This window comes from Actinia tenebrosa, unplaced genomic scaffold, assembly GCF_029948245.1.
Source record: "Actinia tenebrosa isolate PJP-AT-01 unplaced genomic scaffold, QUT_ActTen_1.0 PGA_scaffold10__47_contigs__length_13832649, whole genome shotgun sequence".
NCBI classification, from domain to species: Eukaryota; Metazoa; Cnidaria; class Anthozoa; order Actiniaria; family Actiniidae; genus Actinia; species Actinia tenebrosa.
Window position 1 is genome coordinate 11,861,023 of NW_028292570.1, and position 22,098 is coordinate 11,883,120.

The 22,098-nt window shown below is 40.5% G+C and overlaps 2 non-coding genes across 2 annotated transcripts; one reads left to right on the plus strand and one right to left on the minus strand.

Moving 5' to 3' along the window:
- The first annotated feature begins 15,929 nt into the window (after positions 1-15,929).
- On the plus strand, positions 15,930-16,011 carry Trnas-uga (transfer RNA serine (anticodon UGA)). The gene has a single exon. It is a non-coding gene; the product is annotated as a tRNA-Ser (tRNA).
- A 330-nt stretch (positions 16,012-16,341) lies between these two features.
- On the minus strand, positions 16,342-16,423 carry Trnas-aga (transfer RNA serine (anticodon AGA)). Its single transcript has one exon. It is a non-coding gene; the product is annotated as a tRNA-Ser (tRNA).
- Between the last annotated feature and the right edge of the window lie 5,675 nt (positions 16,424-22,098).

The following is a 22,098-nucleotide window of genomic DNA, read 5'->3' on the forward strand; positions in this document are numbered from 1 at the left end:
CGATTCCTTGTTCTATCCTTTGCGCGCGGTCAAACGCAGTCAACCATAAGTCTTCGTACGTGGTGTACAGATCGTACCTATTCAAGTCCAAAAGGGATTCCCCAGCGAACTTGATTCTCATCTTTGATACCAGGTTCCTGCCGACGTTATTGACGACATGACGCGCGTCTGCGGTATCTGGCTGCACCGCTAAGTCAAATCTTAAAGCCAAGGTGCCAGGAACAAATACTAGGTTATCCGTTAGACGGGGTACGCCTACGTACAAAGTTTCTCCTGTCTTTGCGCTGCTGGGGGTAAAGGTGACTCGGTGAAAGGTGCGTTCTGCCTTTAGGCCACCAACCTGCTTAGGTAATATGTTGGGGTTTAACTTTGAGCTTATCATATATAATGGAAGTAGAAGGAACGGATTTTGACCCCCTTACTGAAGAAGGCCAAGTCGACATTAACGACGAAGAATTCGACGCATGGACCCAAGGCGCGGAAACCGACCCCCTAATCTACGATGGGGCCCTAGCACACAGGTATGGCGAAAGGTGGAGGGCGTTTAAGGCCTCCCTAAAACGAACGTGGCAATCGAAGAACCCCAACTCCCCCGTTCCCGAGTACTTGGAACTTCGAAATATGGATGAGCAGGGGGCAACCACGCGGGAAACCGTAGAGTGGGCAACGCAAGAGCTGAGGATACGCTATCCCCGTTTCGAAGGCTGACGACATAAGGCTCACAGAGCGCGGAAACAAAGTTCTTATAAGCGTCAGAGACATGAGGCATGCCGGGCTCAATCGTTGGACCAAACCACAAGTCCTCTTCGATGATACTGGCTCAGTCAAGGTCAACGTAGCCAGATTAAGGGGCTTCCAAGAGGCTACCCGGAGTGCGTTAGAAAGATTGGAAACCCTGAACGAAAGGGTCGCGTTAGAAAGACGCGTCGAGGGGCTACAAGAAACGTTGGAAGAAAGGGAAGCAGATTACATGAGACAAAACCGACTACTCATTGATGCTCAAAAGAGAGAACTTGACGACAAGAATCAACTAATAGTACAAATGAGAGACCAAAGAGACAAGGCAATACGCGAAAGAGACCAGGCTCAAAAGGCCTTCGATCTTGTCCCTGCAAGACCTGGACATGAGCAAGGAAGAAGCAAAAAACCTGCGAACCACGATAGCCGGCTCTTTGGAGGAACGGCGGCAGTTGGTTGCCGAAATCAACACCAAAGAAGAGCAAATCCGGCAAATGAGCCAGGCTATCGAAGACTTGGAGGGGCAAATAGAACAACAGCAGGAAATAATTAATAACCAGACTCGTCCCGAAGAGGAAAGGGAGGCTGCCCAAAGGGAAGTAGAAACCCTTCAGGTACGCCTTGCGGAATTACGAGCGCAAAAGGACAACCTGGAAAATGAGTTGGGGCTTACCACCAAGGAAAAGGTAAAAAGAGCCCTGATGAAGTATGGTCTTCCCCTTACGTTTGCGGTTGCTGTTTCAAGCGTACTGGGATATATCCTATATGCGCTTAAGGCTACGAGTAGGGGCTTAAGCAAGGTAGGCAAAGGACTGACGAACTTAGGAAAAAAGATGGCGGCCGGTTTGCCGGGGCTGTTGGGTTCTGTCGTTTCCTTGGCACTTAGGGCCGGCGGCGAACTGTTGAAGTTCGTGAGGAATAACATTTGGATATTAGTTGTCGCTATTGGGATGGTCCTTCTTAAGAAGATCAGATGATTTCTTGTCCTCGTGTATTACTGGGGGTTTGTGATCATTATCACGTCCTCTGCTCGTCTTTGGCTTGGGATGGACGGTGTTAGCCCCTGGTTGATAATATGGTGTTAAGGGTATAGCAGTAATCGTGCTAATGGGCTTATGATTCCAAGTAGCATCTGCAGCAGAATCGTGCGTAGAATAAGCAACATTCATTCCAACGAAGCCGGCATACTTAGAACGATTTACGTTAAGAGCATCACTGGGACGAACTTGAAGCTTTGCATATTGACAATTAGCTGTTATGTGAAAAGTTACCGACGTTAGGTTTTCCGCGCTTTTTGACGGGGGCTCCAACGAGAAATGAGCCGAATGCCTGGTATTATCTTTTCTCTGTAAGGTAGTAATGGGTTGTTGGCCTCATCAACTAGCCTAAACCCAACATTGCAGCTATTCCACCCACTAATGCTAATGGTACTTTATCATCTAATCCCAAACCACCAACTTCTGCCCACAGTTCGGTATCATACCATTTATTCCCATAGTGGTTCTTTTCCTCTAAGTAATGAAAAAACCAATCCTCCTTTACGTGTGGGTTCATATACTTATTACCGTCAACGTGCTAATGGTCTTGTGATTATAGGTTGTATCTCTTTGATTTTCTATGCTATTTATCGTGACCTTTCCCGTATCGTCTACTCTTATTTGCAGCCTTACCTTCCCATGGCAATCGGCGACCATGTGGAAAGTCCAAACCGAGAGATTTTCAACGCTGCCGGGGTTCGGCTCTACAGAGAAATGCGTAGGCTCCCTGTTGTTTGTCTTCGCACGCATAGGCTGCAGTATGCCATTCTCATCTAAGAATCTAAAGCCCACGTTGGCGTGACTATCCGTGCCAATGCAAATGCTGCATATTATCAGCTTCTTCCCAGAGTAGTTCAGGTCTACGGACATCCCGGTGACATCAACCCAAGATGCCTGGTCGTATTTTTTCTCGCCTGTGTAAGTCGTATAGACACAATCTACTCCAGCCACGTAGGGGTTGTCCATATATTACAAAGCATAAAGATCCATTAGCTTAATACTGCCTCTGATATCTTTCATCTTAAGTGTACGACCATTGAGCTCTATCATCATCGAATAATTATAATAAGGGGCAAATCTAAACCATATGCCTTGAGGTAATACCCCTGGAACTGCTATTCTCCATAAGCTCGGCCTCCTGTCTAACGCAAATATCAGTATATAAAACAAATAGTGGCTCGTATCAAAATCGCTAGCCAACTGTACCGTATTAGTATTACCGCTACCATAAGGAATACCTCCAAAACTCCAGTGTTCCCGCTTTCGCGCGGTTAGTGATACCGCGGAACCGGCTGGTCCTTGAGGTCCCGTAGCTCCTACTGGACCCTGAGGACCCTGCGGTCCTTGAGGTCCCCGTTCTTTTTCATTTCCCAATTCATGTGGGTTGCTTATGTCCATATGTAATAGCTCAGACCAATACTTGCAGCTGCTATACCTGCTTTTAGTAGGTTGTGGTCATATTCCTCGGGTATGGTTGGCAGGGCGCGTTTTTATTTCTTTATGGGTGGTTTCTTCACATGTACTTTCTTTGCCTTCTCTACGAAGTGAGGTATGCTCTTAATCGTCGTAGAGTTAATGTCATTAACACCAAACTTCATGTCTTCGGTTGCTCGCTGCAGCTTGTTGTTGTACCCCACGACGGAATGTGTGTTTATTACTAAGCTGCTTGGCATTAACCAACAACCTGGTGATAGGGCGTAATCTAACCGCGCCTTTGACACTGCAAGCTGATATCTTTGCACTGATTTAGAGATGTCGTTCTCTATTATCGCTGACTCAAACAGGGTTAGAAATTCCTGCTGCGTCTCTTGCAAGGCACCATGCGAACCAACAATGGGGCTGCGGGTATTTACCTGTGCTCCTAAGATGCAGTAGACGAATGCTTCGATGCTGCGGTTGATGCGGGCGAGGTTCTTCAGACCTATGCCTTCTGCAGCAAAGAACGGCGCCCAGGGGTATTTCTGCAGGCTTGCTATGAAATAGATTAACGTTCCCTTCGACCCATCGCCTCCTAAGTCTGAGAATTCGTAGTCGCTGGGGTATCCCATGCCCGGCGTCTCGATGCTAGCACCTCCGGCATACGTGTAAGTTTCTCCTAAACCATCTGCTGCGCCTTCTTTGTTACGGAAGTCGGGGTCGGAGAGCTTGAACTCATTCCTTAGACGTTCCCACGCGACCTTGTTGTATTTGTTGTCCTTTGCGTTAAAGATGCTGTCGCCTGGTAAAGGCGCACCAAGCTCCTTCAATATGCGTCGGATGGTAAAGGCGACGTGGAACCGTAAGAAGGGTATATGGAACATATCCACTGCTATACCACATCCTTTGGTAGCAGCCCAGACTCCGAAGTTCAACTGCTGCGACCAATAGCGCATATTGGGGCCTGCTAACCATTCTCTTGATTCTTTACCTGTTGTATGTTTTATCTTGGTCTCTTTGAAGATATCACGGACTCTTGTCTTGAATGTCGTAGGACCTACAGGAATCTCTAAAGAGGTGACCATTGCCGCAAAGTCATCAGCTCCGCCTTTGTTGTTATAAGTAGGGTAATCCTTGGTGGTTAGTATCAGATTCGTTGGGAAATGAGGTTCGAAATGTACTTCCTTCTTAGCAACAGGCTTCGTAGGACTCAGATCCTCATTGCTGTACATCCTGGAGCCTTTGTAATAAATACCATCGGGTCTGCGCTCGAACTTGTTGTGGTCTGCGTTAGGAAACATCTTACGGAATGCTCTCCAATTCGCGTAGTCGCGATTGTTATGTGTAGGGGTCTCTTGAATGTCATTCCCAAAAGCGTCGTACATTAGTATATAATAGACGTAATACCATCAGCTCCTAAGTTGTATCCCGACGTTGGTTACCATACCACTACGAAAGACACAGGTCCTAATGAATTGAATGCTGACAACTTTCGTTTAAACAAGGCTAACTTAATTCTGGCTTACTTAGAAGGACAAACGAAGCATTATGAAGAAGTTAGGAAGAAGTACGCTCGAGCCCGTAGCACTTTACATAAGATTGCGATAACGTCGGGGTCTATGTCTGTTGCTTTAACAGGTAGCGGCGTTGCTACATCATTAACGCGCCCCGGAGTAATCGTAGGCGTTCCTTTAGCCGGCGTTGGAGCTGTCTACGGTATTATCTCCGCCATTACCACCGGCATTATGAAACAGTTGTCTAATAAGATATCGAAGCATGACACAACCATAGCCCTTTCCAGGGCAAAAGCTAACACCATTTCTGATCTCGTTTCCAAGGCTTTAAGAGACCGTAAAATAGACGACGTTGAGTTTTCGTTAATTCTGGCTGAGGAGAAGAAGTACGAGGAATTGAAGTCGGGTAACAAAAAAAACAATCATAAGGGATCTCTCCGAGGAATCTCGAAAGAAGATCTACCAAGAAGCAAAGGAAGACCTACAAAGAAAGCTCGCTCAATAAACATTCACTTTGAATTCACGTCAACGTCTGGGTATCCATGCTAACAGTGGATGATTGGGGTCAATCTCTTGGAATATCTCGTAGATTGCGTCAGGATAGTAGGGGATCTCCTTATCCATCCTACAAAACATCCACTCAGCTCTGCTCATGTCGTGAACCACCGGAATAGGCTTACCGATAAACTCAGACAAAATATAGGGTATACCTTTGTAATATCTTCCTAGCTTCAACTTCTTTAGCGTCTCCCTTAGGCTTCGTGTTGTTGGTTCTTTTAGGTCAAACGCAATCAATTCCATTACTTCGTTATCAAGGTACACGGGGCGATGGCCTTGGATATGGCTCATCCAGTCCCTAAAGTACTTTATCCTCTTGTATGGAGTCTTCTTACGACCTCCGTTGGCGTAATATTGCTCCTTAGTAGCATTTGGCACAGCGTTTGTGATATTCCTACCACATTCGTAACACTGTGCTGACGTATCCTCCTCTATTCGCATCTTCTTACCACAGCAAAATATACTTATTTGGCTTACTAGGTACAAACTTAGGTTTCAAGCATCTTATACAGAAGTCATAGACGAACTCTTTACAATCTTCGCACTCCATATATAGACTAACATATTTAAACACATTTCGCTGGGATGCGGGTAATCCTGTACTTAATCGGGTAGTCACTTTACGCGGGTGATCCTCGGTTGGTCACTGTTTTGGAACCCCCATCCCCTATACTACTGGGAATCCAAAAATAGTCCGCTGAGATAACGGCCCTCAGTACGACAGTGTAGCATTCCAAGAATTTGCCAACGAATATGGTTTCCACCACGAAACCAGTTCTCCACACTACCCACAAGGGAATGGATTCATAGAAGATCAAGTTAAAACAGTCAAAGGTGTTCTCATGAAGACCCTCGAGAAACGACAGGATCCAAGTATGGCACTGCTTTGTCTACGCACCACACCCATTGACAATAAACTTTCATCGCCGTCAGAGTTGCTTTTCGGAAGAAAGCTGCAAGATAACCTACCCCGCACCATCAACAGGAGTGCCAACAGTGATCAAATAACCGACCGGCTAAGGGAGAAACAAGAAATCCAAAGGTTCTACCACGACCGTAATGTCAGACCTCTACCCGAGCTAGCAAGAGGTACCAACATCACCGTTCAGAATCCCTCGACCAAGAAGTGGGAGCCTGCAGTCGTCAAGGAAAAGCTTGAAGCACCACGCTCATACTTAGTGTACGTCACAAACCGGAAGTGAGCTTCGACGCAACAGATGTCACATCAGAGAAGCACCCCCAGCGGCAGAGCAACCCACCAGTGAATATCAAGAACCAACAGAGACCAGAGGCAATGCAGAACCTCTGGAAAACAACGGAAGCCACGCACCTGGGACCACAGTTACCCGAAGTGGAAGAATCATAAGACCGCCCAACAGATACGTTTAAAGACAAAAGAAAAAAAAAAAAAAAATTAGGCACTTGCAAGCATGAGCAAGTAGTATTACTGTTATTACATATGATATTTTTCTATTAAGATAATTTTAAGCGTTTCATAAATTTATTTATTTATTGTTAATGGAAAGGGGGCTGTAATAATATATAATTGTCACGCAACAGTAGGTTCTATTATGTAACAAATGTAATATGACTCTCTCTCTCTCTACACACGTTGTGTCAAGTTAAGCACCAGAATAAGTATACCGAATTATTCGTCATTAAAGCAAGCAATCATAATCAAAGCCTCCACTAAATATCATGACAGCCCGTAGGCTGGGGGGGGGGGGGTTCGAACCCCCCCCCCTCCACCCCCCCCCCCCCCCTTCCCCATCCCACACACACACACACACACACACGCGGAAAAGGTCCGGTGTCCACCTGGTATTTTTACTAATAAAACAATACTGTAAAATTGCTTATTTGTAAGCAAAAAATTAATGCGTGTTGAACTGGTTAAATTCTCGCTTTAAATTTAATAAAATATTTTGCATAGTATGTGTTGAGTTTTCTGTGGAGCAGCAGCATATTTTGGCGGGAAAATATATTTTAGTCATGTCTGCCGTTTGCAAGAAGAAGAAACGTTATTCTTAATCTGTCTATGAACTACTATTCACATTACTATCACCGACCAACTGTCATTAGGAAAAAAACAGAGAGCTAGAAAACAAGGCGAAAGAACGGCATTTTGGAAGGGTTAGTGTCAAATGGTAAGCCGTATTCCGCATTCAGAAATTGAAGAAGAAAGTGAGTTTTGTTTGCATTACTTGGGTTAAGAAACTTCTTTTAACAGTTTTAATCTGTTACAATTTAAAAAGCAATATGTACCACAAAGTTTAGCCGTTTAGCTATTTGCCTACCTCTGAGTATATTCGCAGCCTTTCAACGACGCTTAGAGAGGAAGAACTGTAGACATAGTTGCGTCAGTCATTAAGAAATGCTCTCTAAGCATCTTTTTAATGATGCCTGCCAAGCACCTGTTTCCCCCCACGCTACGCATGCTCAGAGTCTTTCCGTAAGAATATCTTGTTCCAAACCGGTTGAACCAGTCAGCTTTCCGTCATGTTAGCCAACTGTCAAGGCCGCCTCGAATCATAGTTATATTTAGCCTCCTTTGCAGGCGTCCTTTGGGCTATATTACGTTGGCAGTTGACCTCGTGGACAAAGGGACCCCAAAGACGACGCTTAAAGCTTTGTCATTTTTTGTCTGAAGATATAACTAGCTAAAACCTAGTGTGAGCTGCGTCGGTGTTTCTAATGAAACAGTAATGATAAAAAGGTAAATTATACACCGTGAAAAGATGAAAAAACTTACTTACGTTTCGGACGCTAGTCCTTCGTCAGGAGTAAAAGAGATATTTTTTGTCTGTTTATAAACTTCTGACGATAGTCCTCCGTTGGAGTAGAAAAAAAATATATATATACACTTGATTGCTTTGATTGATTGATTGATTGATTTGACAAAAAGGTTGTAGTATGCATTTATACATATACTTATTTCAATAAAGTTAGTCACCAAAAGCCTAGAAAGCTGAGATCACTGAGGATCATGGAGAACAATTCATTTCAAACAAGTAAAGCTCTTTTGATACAAACTGCAGCTTGAGGATGCTCAGGAGAGGTGAGACTGTTACTGGCAAGATGTGCAAGTCCATCAACAGTTATTAAATCGGTTGAAACATGTAAAATGTATCTACCCATAATCCTTGTCGGCCTCAGCTTTATAGCTTTTCTGGTGACTAACTTTATCGAAATAAGTATATATCTAATGAGATGCAAGATATCAAATGAGATGCAGAACGTAAGAAAAAACTTATTTATAATAATAATAATAACTTTATTTCACACATAATTCAGAAAGCTAACCACTTATTTACACTGAAGCTGTGCATAAGAGAAAAAAGCACAAATTTAAATTAGAAATGAAAAATTAATTAGTAACCACTAATAATACGAAAAGAAAATTCCTAAAAAGATCCCTAAAAAATTCTAAAAATTCTATAATTATTATTTTGTGTAAAAAATCTTTATATATATATATATATATATATATATAATCTATGATTTGTGATGCATTAGTAATATATAATAAAATAATTAATTAATTATTTCCTTCTCGCCAATAATTAGTTATAAAACTTCGAACAGATTTAGATAATTTGACGACATTACTTAAATCATTATATAATCTAGCAGCAGCGAAGGAAAATGATCGTTGACCAGATTTTGAAGATATCTTATGTAAATGAATGTCATTACGGCTTCTAGTATTGTAATTATGAATCTCTGAATTACGATTAAATAAATTTCTTAGATATGAAGGACAGAAACCATTCAAGCAGCGGAAAACTGTAAGACACTTATGAAAAACCCACCTCTCTGCTAACAACCCAGTTCTTTAAGTAAACTGACTGAACTACAATCCCTAACCTTTCTCTTGAGAATTATACGTGCACCACGTTTCTGAAGCCTCAAAAGACGACTTAGGCTAGTTTTATCAGTGTTAGACCATACAACGTCACTATGTTCATATAGAGATTGAATTAGAGACTCATGAAGTTGTTTACAGGTGCCCACGTTGATAAATTTTCTAATTCTACCCAACAGACCTAATCTACGTGATGCCTTTGAAGCAATATAGTCAATATGTTCGTGCCAGTTCAATTTATCGTCCATTATTAGACCAAGATATTTGATAGAATCTTTTCGAGGTAGATCTGTATCACTCATCTTTACTTTAGGCTTGCGGGCTTTTGCCAGTCGCTGACTTGTAACCAAAGAGAATAACGTTAGTCTTTGAGCAGTTTATAGCCAGACCATTTCGGGAAAACCAGTTACCAACAGCATCGGTTTCTTGTTGAAGAACACTCTCTATCGTCTTGACATCTTTGTGGGCAAAGAAAAGGGCGGTGTCATCAGCATATAGCGCTACTTTACATTGTGTAACACAGCTAGGTAGGTCGTTGATAAAAATTATGAATAGCAAAGGGCCTAATACAGACCCTTGTGGAACACCAGATTGCAAACTTTGTACTTCTGAAATGGAGCCATTTACACAAACAGTTTGTCCTTCCATCCAGATAATTATTAAACCAGTCCAAAGCGTTGTGGTTGATGCCAACCATAGGAAGTTTCTTTTTCAAAACAGAGTGATCAATCAGATCAAAAGCTTTACTGAGGTCAAGAAATAAGCCGCCAGTCAGAAGACCATTATTCATATTCTTTAAGATAAAGTCTGTAACATCCAATAGGCACGTGGAAGTAGAATGAGTAGGTCTGAAACCCGACAGGAAGACAACAGATTGTTAGTTGACAGGTACTGATATAGCTGTTTATGTACTGCTTGCTCAAAAATCTTCATGACCACTGGTAAGACTGATATAGGCCGAAAGTTATTAGGATCAGACGTTTTTCCATCCTTATGTACAGGGGTAACAGTGGCTGACTTCCAAGAACTTGGAATATTGGAGGTGCGCAGGGACAGATTGAAAATATGCGTTAGTGGTGCAGCAATAACGTCAGCGCCAGTTTTCAAGAATCGTATATGGATATCCTTCATACGAGATGACTTCTTGACTTTTAAAGTGCGCAGCTCTTTTCGTACGAAGTCGACAGTAATATCTGTAAAATTGAAGACACTTGTACAATTAGACGGGGAATAGACAGATCTACCACTGCTAGGTGATTAGCAAAATAGATGTAAAACGTTGAGCTACCGAAGTGAAAAATGTATTAAATATATTTGCAATTCCTTGATTTTCCGTAGAACTAGATCTTTGAAATGACAATTCCTGAATAGACACATTTTTCTTTTTGGGTATTAGCCTCTTGATCGTTGACCAAAGTTTACTGGCATCGTTAACATTTTCTGATAGTAAATTATTATAATAATCTCGCTTAGCCACCTCTATCAGCCTAGTAACATTGCTCCTCAATCGTTTATACGCGTTCCAGTTGCACTCAAGTTTGTCCTTAAAGGCTTTGCGTTTCATGGTATCACGCGCTTTAATAGCCTGATGAATCTCGGTTGTCATCCATGGGGGCTGAGAACCACGCACACGCATAGTGCTACAAGGTGCATGCTGATTTCCAACAGCTTTAAGCAATTCTTCCATTGCAAACCAAGCATCATCAGGAGACTCAAACAAATAGATCGAGTCCCAGAGTAAATTTTGTAAATCATTGGTGAACGATGATGGATCAAAATTCTTGGTTTAGTCCTAGGAACTTTACAGGATCTATTACAGTAAATCATATAATGATCAGACATCGACAGTTTCAAAACACCTGATTCGGTAACACGATGAGCAGAATTGGTAAAAATCATGTCATTCAGACTTGATGATGTGAGTGTAACACGCGTATCTTCTTTTATTAATTGATCCAAACCAATGTCATTCATTAATTTTACAAACTCTTTACCCTTGGATGATTTAATTGGGCAATTAAAGTCGCCCAAAAGGTATATTTCAGAATTTGTGAAGTCTATCTTGTCCAACAAGTCTATAAATGTAGAGAAGAAATTTGAATCATCAGGCGGGCGGTAAATACTACCAATAAGAATCGGTTTGGAGCGTGAAAAACGAAGATTGCATAGTACCAATTCCAGTTCATTACTTTCTATAGAAATCCGGTCATACGTGAAACGTTCATGTATATAGATTAAAGTAGATTAATATGTTGTCATGCAAAGTATACACTTGTTCATTTGTTCGGTCTTTTCTTTCTTTTTAATTCTTACATTCATGAACGAGACAATTTAAGACCAGAACTTTGAAATAAATTTTGTTTTTTAAATAGCTTGGTTGAATAAAGACGATGCATAACGCAAGGGGTTATGTCTCACGATTTTGTCACGATTCGGTTACTCGCTTTGTTCGGAAACTTTTCGGAGGTGCAAACCTGCGGTTTTTCAACTCCGCACATGCGCCTTAAAGCTCAAAGGACAAGTAAGTAATTAAAGTAACTAACCTTCTTTGAATTTTAGGTGGAATCTGTCAACTCTACGATAAAAGTTGAGCAATCTCAAGTCGATCGAAGCAAAAGACCTTACGATCCTGCTATGTAAGTTGTTTCTCATGAACAGAAGATTCCGTTAATACTCTTTCGAAGCTTATACAGCTATTTTAAGAAAGGTTGAATACTGAATACTGCATACTGAACAGTGCATTCCAAGACCAAAGGGCAATGTGGTTCTCGTTAATTTGAAATAAAAAGTAAATATACAGCAATTAACTCTCTACATGTAGTTAGTATATTGTTTCAGATGGAATACACTAAAAATAGAATAAATTATTATTATTAGTCCTACTTTAGACAATGTCACTATGACCCACAATGCACTTCGGTCTCGGAAAGCTCTATTCAGTATGCAGTATTCAGTATTCAACCTTTTTTGAAATAGCTGTATATATTCAATGCACCAAATTGAAATATGGTGACCAATTTGAATAACTACTGTTCTACACTGACTAGCGACTGACTCAAATCAAATTGCATGTGCATGTGCATCGAAACTGAAATTGAGCCTGCGGTGAATTTTTAGCCTTCCCGCCATGTTCACATGACAATCATGACGTCATCGTATTCGAAAAATTTCGAGTACGAAATGTTCTCCGTCCACACTAATAAGGCTAGCCGGCGTTTTCAAATTGTTCCACTCTGGAGACCGTATTCGAAAAAAAATGTTTTCGGTGAAGAATTGTTCCGGATTCGCCCGGACTAGTGTGGACGGTAGGCCTAACCGAAAAAATAAAAATACGGATTCAAATGTATTCGGCATAGTAGTGGACGGGGCCTGAGAGGGAACATGAACCTGGAGTATTGACTTTGTTCTCTGAGTTTTTTTTGGTTGTTTTTTAGTATTCCTGTGTCTAGTAAAGATGTGTCAAGAATAACAATCGGAAGTCTACATTTTAGGTAAAAAATGCTATTTCTTCTTTTAAAAAACTTTAAGTTTATAAATTACGTTTGTTTTCTTGTTTTTCTTCGTTTTTTTTTTTGTTTTTTTGTTTGTTTTTTTCTCTTGATTGCTCATATTGTTTTGTACTCTGCTTGGTTGGATGGTTGGTTGGTGGATTGGTGGGTTGGTGGTTGGTGGTTGAGTGGTTGGGTGGTTGGGTGGTTGGGTGGTTGGGTGGTTGGGGTGGTTGGGTGGTTGGGTGGTTGGGTGGTTGGGTGGTTGGGTGGTTGGGTGTTGGGTGGTTGGGTGGGTTGGGTGGTTGGGTGGTTGGGGTGGTTGGGTGGTTGGGTGGTTGGGTGGTTGGGTGGTTGGTGGTTGGGTGGTTGGGTGGTTGGGTGGTTGGTGGTGGTTGGTGTTGGTGGTTGGGTGGTTGGGTGGTTGGGTGGTTGGGTGGTTGGGTGGTGGGTGGTTGGGTGGTTGGGTGGTTGGGTGGTTGGGTGGTTGGGTTGGGTGGTTGGGTGGTTGGGTGGTTGGGTGGTTGGGTGGTTGGGTGGTTGGGTGGTTGGGTGGTTGGGTGGTTGGGTGGTTGGGTGGTTGGGTGGTGGGTGGGTGGGTGGTGTGGGTGGTTGGGTGGGTGGGTGGTTGGTTGGGTGGGTGGGTTGATGGGTTATTGGGTTGATTTTATTGTTGAGGGTCGGTTGGTTTGTTGGTTGTAATTTTGTTTGCTGGGTTTTCGAGTTTGCTTTTTTTCTATCCTTTTTTGTTTGTCGAAGCTTCGCTCTTTCTCTAACAAATTTTACCAACATATACATATTGCAAATTTTTTTTGACATTTCCAGCGAAACTACTTCAAACAACATGAGAAAAAAAGGAAAACCAAATCCTGATCAAAGGTATGTCTGAGTATTCATTGTCTAAAGGATTGTTGTAGCTGATCAGGCTGTCCTAGTTTCAGTTGTATATCCACGAACAAAGAGCTATCATTTCACGATAATTTCATAAAAGAATTGAAACCACAACGCACCATTTGACCCATAGGTATTCGTTATAAGAATAGGTAGAATTTTAAATGTATTGCTAGTCCATAACGTAGCTAGGGAAGCAAAGGTTCAGGGGAATTTTTTCTGACTTCGGCTGCCGTGTTTTTTTTGATGGACCGCCTGATCAGATTTCTTCGTGCGCGATGATTGGCTGGTTTTTGATGGGCTGTCAAAACGAGATCACCTGGTGTACTGTCGATCCATGAGGGAACTTAGATTAGGAAGGAAGGAGAGCCATGTGGCCGTAGGCTTGTCACGATAAAGGTTCCTTTAGAGATGTTAAATGTTTTTCATTTTCTCGTAGATATTTCATGTTGGCTGTTGCTTTACATGCTTACACGAAGGACGAAAACCAGCTGGTTTGTGCAACGGTATCTGACCGCATTATAGTTAGGGTAAGTAACCTAGTTAATCCGACCGTCCACACTTTACAATGCGACCAAGCTGCTGGAATATCTAATCTTATTATCAGGTTAAAACAAAAAACCCGTGTTATCCGACCAGGTTATAACAAAAAACCCTGTGTTATCCGACCAGTGTGTAGAAATATCTAACACGTATTTCATAATGGTAAAAGCCTAAAACACTTAAGCCTATGTTATCCGACCATGCACCCTTCGTAATCGAAAAATGCTCAGTCATTCGTGACAGGCGGTAATAATTAATTTAATTTAGCACGTAGCCTCATACTGAAACCTTTGTGCGTGACAAGAGAAGCATATCTCGGAGGTGGGCTACTGAGACGTCTGCTCAATTTATTTTCAACACAGGGTACCCAGTAAATGTTTTGTCTCAGGCATATAATCTTTTGTTTTCAAGCATCGAATCCAGGTCAGTTCGAATCCAGTTCGTTTGTTCGTTTGTTCGTTTGTTCGTTTGTTCGTTTGTTCGTTTGTTCGTTTGTTCGTTTGTTCGTTTGTTCGTTTGTTCGTTTGTTCGTTTGTTCGTTTGTTCGTTTGTTCGTTTGTTCGTTTGTTCGTTTGTTCGTTTGTTCGTTTGTTCGTTTGTTCGTTTGTTCGTTTGTTCGTTTGTTCGTTTGTTCGTTTGTTCGTTTGTTCGTTTGTTCGTTTGTTCGTTTGTTCGTTTGTTCGTTTGTTCGTTTGTTCGTTTGTTCGTTTGTTCGTTTGTTCGTTTGTTCGTTTGTTCGTTTGTTCGTTTGTTCGTTTGTTCGTTTGTTCGTTTGTTCGTTTGTTCGTTTGTTCGTTTGTTCGTTTGTTCGTTTGTTCGTTTGTTCGTTTGTTCGTTTGTTCGTTTGTTCGTTTGTTCGTTTGTTCGTTTGTTCGTTTGTTCGTTTGTTCGTTTGTTCGTTTGTTCGTTTGTTCGTTTGTTCGTTTGTTCGTTTGTTCGTTTGTTCGTTTGTTCGTTTGTTCGTTTGTTCGTTTGTCGTTTGTTCGTTTGTTCGTTTGTTCGGTTTGTTCGTTTGTTCGTTTGTTCGTTTGTTCGTTTGTTCGTTGTTCGTTTGTTCGTTTGTTCGTTTGTTCGTTTGTTCGTTTGTTCGTTTGTTCGTTTGTTCGTTTGTTCGTTTGTTCGTTTGTTCGTTTGTTCGTTGTGTTCGTTGTTCGTTTGTTCGTTTGTTCGTTTGTTCGTTCGTTGTTTGTTGTTCGTTCGCTTGTTCGTTCGTTCGTTTGTTTGTTCGCTCGTTCGTTTGTTCGTTTCGCTTGTTTGTTCGTCGCTGCTTGTTCGTTCGTTCGTTTGTTGTTCGTTCGTTCGTTTGTTCTTTCGCTTGTTCGCTCGTTCGTTCGTTTGTTTTCGTTCGCTTGTTCGTTCGTTGTTTGTTCGTTCGTTGGTTCGTTGTTTCGTTTGTTCGTTCGATCTCGTTCGTTCGTTTGTTCGTTTCGCTGTTCGTTTGTTCGTTTGTTTGTTCGTTGTTTGTTCGTTTGTTCGTTCGTTTGTTCGTTCGCTTGTTCGTTCGTTTGTTTGTTCGTTCGTTTGTTCGTTTGTTCGTTCGCTTGTTCGTTCGTTCGTTTGTTCGTTCGCTTGTTCGTTTGTTTGTTTGTTTTTTCGTTTGTTCGTTCGCTTGATCGATTGATCGTTCGTTTGCTCGATCGTTTTTTTTTTTTTTTTTTTATTGTTTCCCATTTTTTACACTAATACGTGTTCTTCTGCAGGGCCGTGTAGGCATCAGTACAGACAAACCCAACGAGTCCCTGTCTGTTCATGGTAACGTCAAACTAACAGGTCGAGTTCTCCTGCCATCAGACAAGAGAGTCAAAGAAAACATTACCGAGGTACTTTTGAATTTTTATAGCTTAGACATTATAATCCATGAAGAATAAAATATGAAGTAGTTGCGATGGCCGAGTGGTTAAGGCGTTGGACTTGAAATCCAATGGGATTTTCCCGCGCAGGTTCGAACCCTGCTCGCGACGAAAAGTTTTTTTTTTTAACTCCAAAAGGAAATCAGTTTTAAGATTGTTTTCAATCATTCGTAAGAGAATGAAATAATAAAAAACAATGCGGCCATGTTGTTTGAAATAACAAAGAAACTTTCCCAAGTCTTTTTTTTTTTTAACTCACCCAAGATGGTGGCTAACTCGTAACGTAAGGGTAACTCTTTTTTCACATGTGCAACATTTTGATTGAAATACTTTTTAGCAATACATATATTTCTCTAAAAAATCAATAATTCCTGAAAAAAAGTCACTTGGAAACGAGAATTCATATCAAAAATGAATTATCAACTGTCGTAAAAGATGTATCGTCGCGAGCAGGATTCGAACTTGTGCGGGGAGACCCCATTTGATTTCTTGTCAAACGCCTTAACCACTCGGCCATCGCGACTACTATGTGTTAACAAAGAATTACTTTAGTATAGATCTTGGTCTTTCTTTTTGCGCAACCCCTAATAGACTAAACCTTTTTACCTTGAGTGTGACGTTTTCCCATTTCAAACCACATGTCATTCTCTTGAGTATAAGATTCTTGTTTAAATTGCATCCATATTAATGTGTCTTCTCATGTGCAACCGTTAAACAAAGAAATGATACTCTAGTGTCGCGGCCAAAAGCCACGGAGGAGGACTAGGGCGGAGATCCACACACGCGTCCTATAGTTTTCTGTTACAGAGCCGTGTAGCTATAGCAGAAGAACAAAATTTTGTGAACCGTCGCTTATCATCTCATTTTACGGTTTATTCATGCTAGAACTGCTAAAGAATAATTTCAATCGCTGCGTTAAGATCGGAGAGTTCAATCAGTTAAACGAAGTGTAATCAACGTGTATTTTGGGAAATAAAGGCGAGTGTCACAAGTATTCTGCAGCTACACTCTAGGGAATGACATATGGTCTCGAGAATAAGATTCTTTGTTTGAGTTGTATCCATATTCATGTGTCCTCTCGTGCGCAACCCGTTAAACAAAGAAATACTACTCTAGGGAATGAATGATACATGGTCTGAAATCGGAAAATGTTACACCCAAGGTAAAGAGGTCTATTGGAAGGCGCTGGAACAAACAAATACGAAACTGTAATCGATTTGATGTTTATTGTAGGCTGATAGTAGCGAGCAGCTAAAGAATGTCTCACAGATGAAGCTGTATCGGTACAGTTATAGCCAGGAGTACCTGGACGTGGCTGGTCTTGCTACAGACCCTGAGACAGGTGTTATTGCACAGGAAGTCAAGGAAGTGTTACCAGAGGCGGTTAAGGAAAGCGTGAGTACCATACTATCTGTATGTGAATGATGATGATGATGATGGTGGTGATGATGATGGTGTTGATTATGATGGTGGTGATGATGGTGAGGATGATGGTAATGATGATGATGATGATGATGGTGGTGTTGATGATGATGGTGATGATGATGATGATTGTGATGATGATTGTGATGATGATTGTGATGATGATGATGGTGATGATGATGAATAATTGCGATTATAATGACGGAGGTGGTGGTGATGATTATAATGGTTGATGAAAATGATTATGGCAAAAGCGTTTTAAAGCAAAAGCGCGATACAGCAACATCAAATAACGCTGTCAACAACCTAATAGCCCACTTCCAATATATGTTTCGCTTGTCACGCACAAAGGATTCCATGTGAGGCGCCTTCGTGCGTAATGCTCAGTAATTCGTGACACGACAAAAGAATTAATTTAATTTAGCACGCACGTAGCCTCGAACTAAAACCTTTGTCCGTGACATGCGAACCCATAGCTGGATCAACCAATTTTCTTGAATCATTTCATGTCGAGTTTTTTTCTTTATTTCAGGATGACGTAACGCTTTCAGACGGCAAAATGATTGAAAATTTCCTCGTTGTAAATAAGGTTTGTCTTTACAATTGGCTTTTCTTCTTTTCTCTCCACTGTTTCCACTTTTGCCCGCAATCTTACATCGTAACACATACTCACTATCTCGCCTCTGATTGGCTAAGAACATTCAACCAATCCCTGTGTGAGCTTTACATGATAAATGTAATATCTTTAGGTCTTTCGGCAGATAGTACATTTATATTGTCAAGTTCACTCAAGGTTACATTGGAGATTGAAATACGCTTGCTAATCCAATGCTTTTCTATTTATGACCACGTGCCATTCCCTAGAGTATCATTTCTTTGTTTAATGGTATCACATGAGAAGACACATGAATATGGATACAACTCTACAACTCAAACAAAGAATCTTATTCTCAAGACCATGTCTCATTCCCTAGAGTATCATTTCTTTGTTTAATGGTTGCACATGAGAAGACACATGAATATGGATAGAGCTCAAACAAAGAATCTTATTCTCAAGTCCACGTGTCATTCCCTAGAGTATCATTTCTTTGTTTAACGGTTGCACATGAGAAGACACATGAATATAGATACAACTCAAACAAAGAATCTTATTTTCAAGAGAATGACACGTGGTCTGAAATGCGAAAGTATTACTTCTATAGGTAGATTAGGTCCATTCACAGGCATATTCAAAAAAAAAAATCCAGATTTTTATATTAACTTTTGTTTTCACTGATTAATGATCTCGTGTTTTGCAGGAGCGAATCTTCATGGAGAATGTCGGTGCCGTCAAAGAGCTTTGTAAACTTACTGACATACTTGAAATCAGAATCAATGAACTGGAAAAGGTAAACAAGAAGCTACAGTCGCGCCGGCGAGCAGATACGGCCAGCAGTTGCTTTAGTAATTTGTCACATGCTAGTTCATTCAGGTATGGATTAGTATTCATTGTGTGGTCGCCATCTTTCTTTAGATATAATAATAATATTATAATAATATATATGGCTTATATAGCGGTCATATAGTGTACATAGTTTTCGTGTTTTCTTTCATTTTGACTTTTTTCCTGTTTGTTTGCTTCTTTCTTTCCTTCGTTCGTTTTGCATTTTTTTGTCATTTTGTCTATTTGTCTATTTGTCTATTTGTCTGTTTGTCTGTCTGTCTGTCTGTCTGTTTGTCTGTCTGTCTGTCTGTCTGTCATTTGTTTGTCTGTCTGTCATTTGTTTGTCTGTCTGTCTGTCTGTCTGTCTGATTGTCTGTCTGTCTGTCTGTCTGATTGTCTGTCTGTCTGTCTGTCTGATTGTCTGTCTGTCTGTCTGTCTGATTGTCTGTCTGTCTGATTGTCTGTCTGTGAAATTAGGAATTTGATTTATAGTAAGGCTGAAGCTAAAAAACAAGCAATGAAATCGGGCTTAGAATCTGTTTGGAAAAATTATGAAATACTACGAAATAGGGTTAACAATAAAATCAAATATGCTAAGGCTTTATATTATACATCTCAAATCAAGAGTAATGTCGGTAACTCTCGTGCAATATGGAAAACGATAAACCAGCTCATGAATAGAAAAGTCAAAGAAACTGATGTCAAAGAAATCAAGATTAACAACAATCACGTGACGAACCAACAGGAAATTGCCAACATATTTAATGAACACTTTACGTCAATAGGACCTGGCATGGCTTCTAAGCTAGGCATTAGTAATAAGCATTTTCAAGATTTTATCACTCCTGTTGAGAGTAGACTGAAATTTCATCGAATAAGTACTAAAACTACTTTAGAATTATTAGAAAAAATTGATATAGCCAAGGCATCAGGGACTGATGACATTTCACCAAATATCTTAAAAACTGCTGGTCCAATTATTGCAGAGTCACTTACAGACATTTTTAATACATGTATTGAAACTGGCATTTTTCCTGATGGTTGGAAAGTAGCAAAGGTTATACCCATATTCAAAAAGGATGACAGACTCGATATAAACAACTATCGTCCAATATCGATCCTGTCTACCGTAACAAAAATATTTGAAAAGATCATATTCACCCAAATTTATGATTATTTTGAAAAGAATGGGATTCTTTCCAATCAGCAATCAGGCTTCCGTTCTTTACAATCAACCATGACTGCATTATTAGATGCAACTGATCAATGGCTCAGTAATATGGATAGTGGATATATAAATTCTATCATTTTTTTGGACCTAGCCAAGGCATTTGACACAGTAGACCATGACATCCTACTTCATAAACTTAGCTTATATGGAATACAGGATGTTGAACTAGAATTAGTCAAATCATATCTCAGCCATAGAACTCAATACTGCTACATCGATAACGTCATCTCTGATCGAGGTGAATTACAATGCGGGGTTCCCCAAGGCTCTAATTTGGGCCCGTTACTGTTTCTTATATACATCAATGATCTACCAAACTGTTTAGAGTTTTTAACCCCAAGGATGTTTGCAGATGATACTACAATTACTATGGCTGGGACTAATACTTTACAAATTCAAAACATGTCTCTTCTGGATCTTGAAAAGTTATATGATTGGCTTTTGGCCAATAAATTAAGTCTAAATGCAACAAAAACAGAGTTTATGCTTATCGCATCAGATTATAAGCTTGCAAGTTTACTTCATGATCCAGAATTGAAGATAGCAGGAACTTGTATTAAAAGGGTTGCAACAGCTAAATCGCTAGGTGTCTATATAGATGAGAGGCTTTCATGGTTAGCTCATGTTGATCATATTTCCAAGAAAGTTTCCTCAGCAATAGCAGGCTTAAGAAACATCAAACCTTATGTTGAAAAAGAAACCCTTTTGTTGATTTATCGTTCCTTAATTCAGCCACATTTTGATTATTGCGATGTGGTATGGGACAATTTGACAAAGGGTTTAACCACTAAGCTTCAAAGATTGCAAAACAGAGCTGGAAGAGTTATCACGAGCTCTGGATACGAAATTAGATCAGCAGATATTCGAAAGCAGCTAAAGTGGGATAACTTAGCTGAAAGGAGAGCTAAGCATAAGGTTGCGATTATGTACAAAATCAAAACTAAAACTGCTCCTAATTATCTAAATGATCAATTCTCCACAGTAAACAGTACTAAGTCCTATAATCTAAGAGAGAATGAGGTAAATTTCAACTTACCATTACCAGGAACAGATTATCTAAAGAGATCATTCCTCTACCAAGGACCAAAACTGTGGAACTCCCTTTCGACAGATATTAAGAATTTAAAGTCTTTCCCAACATTTAGGAACAAGATTAAAAACTTTTCAGTTCTTGCTTGTGGTTCTGAGTGATCTTTTTACCTCACTTTTGATTCCACTACATAGCTACACTACAATAATGTAAATCTTAATATATTCAGTATTATTTCATATACTACCTTTTTATTTATAATGATGCACATAGCTAGATTTTAATACACGACTTTTATGTAAACCAGTTATCAAAACTGATGAAATTTCGTGATTAAATAAAGCTCATTCATTCATTCTGTTTGCCTGTCTGTCTGTCTGTTTGTCTGTCTGTCTGATTGTCTGATTGTCTGTCTGTCTGTCTGTCCGATTGTCTGTCTGTCTGTCTATCTGATTGTCTGTCTGTCTGTCTGTCTGTCTGTTTTTGTTTATTTGCATTTTTATTTATTTTTTGTTTGTACACTTGCTTGCTTGTTTGTTTTTATATTCGTTTGTTTGCTGGTTTATCTATGTATTTTTGTTTGTTTATTATTTGTATCGTTTTATTCTCGGATATCATTCTCATTTATCGGTAAAACTCACTTTCAGTCGAAATTCAACGCGAGACAAGAAAAACAACAACAAAGACTCGCCCTTAACAACAGAGAAGAAGCCACAATGTAACGGTCAGAAACATGGTTATCGATGCAACAAGCACAACACACGCCAACAGGTACGAGAATAAATCGTATGAATCTTGTTAATTCCTTCTATTGTTGCCTCGGCTGTCCTGCTGTTCTGCTTGTCTGTGTGCTTGCTTGCTTGCTTGCTTGCTTGCTTGCTTGCTTGCTTGCTTCCTTGCTTCCTTGCTTCCTTGCTTGCTTGCTTCCTTGCTTCCTTGCTTCCTTGCTTCCTTGCTTCCTTGCTTCCTTGCTTCCTTGCTTGCTTGCTTGCTTGCTTGCTTGCTTGCTTGCTTGCTTGCCTTGCTTGCTTCCTTGCTTCCTTGCTTGCTTGCTTGCTTGCTTGCTTGCTTGCTTCCTTGCTTCCTTGCTTC